The sequence below is a fragment of the Gymnodraco acuticeps genome, unplaced genomic scaffold (genome assembly GCF_902827175.1).
Source record: "Gymnodraco acuticeps unplaced genomic scaffold, fGymAcu1.1, whole genome shotgun sequence".
Taxonomy (NCBI): Eukaryota; Metazoa; Chordata; class Actinopteri; order Perciformes; family Bathydraconidae; genus Gymnodraco; species Gymnodraco acuticeps.
Genome location: NW_022990125.1, coordinates 142,263 through 146,055, shown reverse-complemented (window position 1 = coordinate 146,055; position 3,793 = coordinate 142,263).

Below are 3,793 nucleotides of genomic sequence, written 5' to 3'. Positions count from 1 at the left end.
TGTGTGTGTGTGTGTGTGTGTGTGTGTGTGTGTGTGGGGGAGAGAGAGACAGAGAGGGAGAGATTAGTTCACACACAAACACATCTCCGCCTCTGGGAAACACCCCACTCCCTCTCCTCCTTTTCCCCTTCTTGTCTTTTTCTTTCACATCAGGGTCCTTCATTTCCGTTCACCTTAAAGGACTCTTGGAGCAAAATACATTTCTCTGCTCCCATTGGGTTCTCGCTGATCTTCTTGCCTGATTCTCAGTTTTAACCTCCTCATTTGTTTTCTGTCCTCCTCATATTTTCCCCATTTGTTTTGTAGTTGCGAGTCCCCTGAATCATAAATAAGTTAAAGAGAGCTGGCACAAAACGGCACAAAGGAAACAAAACAACCCAAATATCTCTGATAGGCTTCTCTTTCTCTCGCTCTCACTGTGAGCTGTTGCTTTTCGTATGTTTCCATAATGGTGGTCACGTATTATCAATCAATCAATCAATGTTTATTTATATAGCCCAATATCACAAATGTTACATTTGTCTCAGTGGACTTTACAGTTTGTACAAAATATCAGTATGACAATACGACACCCTCTGTCCTTAGACCCTCACATCGTACAAGGAAAAACTTCCGGAGAAAACCCACAGTTTAAAGGGAAAAATGAGAGAAACCTCAGGGAGAGCAACAGAGGAGGGATCCCTCTCCCAGGACGGACAGACGTGCAATAGATGCCGTGTGTATTATCTTTTTGCCCTTCTTTATGTTTTTCCTGCCTTGGAATTTAATACATTTCATTGATTGGCAATAGGTGGGAGTGGATGGATTCTTTGCACTTTTCAAATCATTTCAGGGTCACACTAATTGTTCGTTCATTGAATGAAGTAAACAATTAGCTTTTACTAGATTTAAAGGTCTGATTAGATATGGAAAGTACTTGTACATGTGATTTTAGCAACATGACTAATGATAGCAGTCCACCTAACGTTATGCCCCAGAGCAAGGCACAACTTTAGAAATCCCAAAGAAACTACAAACCCTGATCTGACTGCTATGGTAAAGGCAGGGTAAAACAGGGTTACCTATTGATCCAGAGTAGTAAAAAAAAAAAAAAAAGATCGGTCCCATTCAAGCCCTTGCCGAATGAGTTGCTGATTAAGCGTATCACCACCAGGGTTAGCTTTCTGAATGTTGCAGTTCAATGAAGATGTGGTGTCTGGAGTCTTTGGCAAACTTCCCACACCGGAACCGTCATGCCTGCAGGTGAACTTGTTTTACCTCCCACCCTACGCAGCTTTGCAAGTCTCCCATACATTTTCCCTCTTTAAAGGTTTCTCTGAACTTAACTTCACTATGGCCTGGTGGATACCAACATGTACCCTCTCTCAAAAGCGTAGCTCAAAACTCTCACGTTCCTTTCGACCTATCCAACCTAACCTTTAAAATGTTAAGGTCAAGGCCTATCCATATAAAAAAAAGATTTTAAAAGAAAAATAAACCTCTGTTAAAGTGGACCTATCATTCTATATTTGAAAAATATATTGTAGGGCCATACCTATACAAAACATGTCTGTGAAGTTTTATTTTCAAAATACCGAACAGTTCACCCATTGTAGCCATGCCTCATACTGCTCAAACCCCTCTTTTGCAGCCCTGTTAGAGAAACGCGGATCTTGGGTCCTTAGCTTGAAAAAAAAACAAATTAACAGATTTGGGTACGGAGGAAAAGAGAGGGTTTTATTTTCTGACGCTGCGTGAGTTCCCCGACGCACCAGGGACACATATTTATGTATAAAAGACATCACAAAGTGCATTTTGCATGATAGGTCCCCTTTAAACAAGATGAGTCAACTTGCTGCAATATAATCAAGATAAAACTAAATGACCTGGGATACAAGACAAGTTGTTTGGGAAAAGGATAACAAGAGACTTGAAGGACGCAAGTACAGAAAGGAAATGACTACATTAAAAAGGGCTTTTTGGAACGCATTTACTATGCAAATCAAAACCTGAACATGAGTGAAAAGGCTGACTGCCTGAGTGAACACTGACAGGTTATAGGAATATACAGCACTCAAGTAACCTTGAGGAGACCGCCGATCAGTTTTGTTTAAGCCCATCTCAGCGATTACAGAATTTAGCTTCAGCCTGCTAATCGGCTCTAGATCCACATTAAACTGCTCCTCAGGGGGCTGAGCAGAGGGGGTGTTTCTATTTGGACTCTCTGGTAGAGTATTTCTGAACATATTGATTTTAAATTATAACAATGACTACGGGTTGAACATACTGACCTACAGCTTTAACTCAAGTGTGTTTACATGCGCATGATATCTGGGGATTATAACCCCCTTTCATGCAGAACACCCAAGGGTAAGAACGGCTACGAGTCTTATCCACACAAAAAACGATCTAAACTTCTACAGCTGAAAATAAGTTATTTAATCTCATATTCAACCCTGCTTTACTAACAATACCTTTTTATACAGAGCATAACAAATATCTCCCAGCAATTTTTTTTATTGTATTTGTCCTATCTACTGCCTGCTACCGAAGCACTATAAACATTTTTAAAGAGGACATATTATGCTCATTTTCAGGTTCATATTTGTATTTTGTGCCTCTACTGTGACATGTTTACAGGCTTTAATGTTCAAAAAGGTCTTTCTTTTTCTCATACTGCCTGTGCTGTGGCTGCACGACAATCAAACCTAAATAACACATTACAGGAAAGAGAAAACCCTAAAGCAAAATAGGGCGCCTTTAAGGCACGTTTCGGCAAGTGAAAGCGCTTGATCACCTGCTTTCTTGGGGGGCATCTTACTTAGTTTTTCTTTCATTTTACCTTTCAAAATGTGCATAAAAGCATGTCACTGTACAACACACTCTCACTCCATAATCGTCCAGGAGCAACGTTTGATCAGGGTCCCGTGGCGTGCAGTTGTGACGCGCCTAGGCTCCTTCAGCTTCATAAAGGGACGCAAATAGCTTTCAACTGATTGCAATGTATTTCCATCTGCGGCGGGATTTGACGCTCATGGAAGCACAGCATTCGTTTGTGTCGGCTGACCTTAAAGGCAATGTGAGCGTCCATTCCCATTGGATAACGGAGAATTGTACACCCGGAAGTAAGTATTCCCCTTACTGTTGATTGATTTTACAGTGATATCTGCACTACTCATCGACTAAAAAACACCAGATTATCCTTGTTAATTACACAACATTGATTGGTTTAAATTGTGTGCAATGCTTTTGTATTTTTCCCTTTCGATTCGGAGAAACAAATATTTTTTCCGAGTAAAGGATGGCAGAAGACACTACCCAGAATCCCCAGCTATCGTTTAGGACTACACCATGTGCTCTGTTTGACAAACCCATAGACTGTATATATAAATGGACGTAGGGTCCGTGACGTCACCCATAGGATTCTGCAGAGTTGCCGAGAAGCCCTTAGTAGGCGGAGTCGGCCACTAACGGCTCGACGGTGTCGTCAGAGTCTAACTCCCGCCTTCTCCCGCCTTCTCCAAATAAGGGCAAAGAGGCGGAGCCGAGGCGGGACAGGGCGGGACAGGGCGGGACCTGCTGCCAACGAGCGTGACTTCGAGTCCTAGCTCAGGCTAAGAAGCTAAGCTAACATGCTCTCAGTATCAATCGAATGTAAAACATGATTGATGAAAGTAGTAAATCGGTCAGATTTGACCCGAAGACAACAGGAGGGTTAATGCCATATTCACTTAGTAACGCATGAACAACTTTTACAAATATTTCTATATAGTCTGTGTTGGTAAATGTCATCTAGGTTGCACATTTCCTGCTG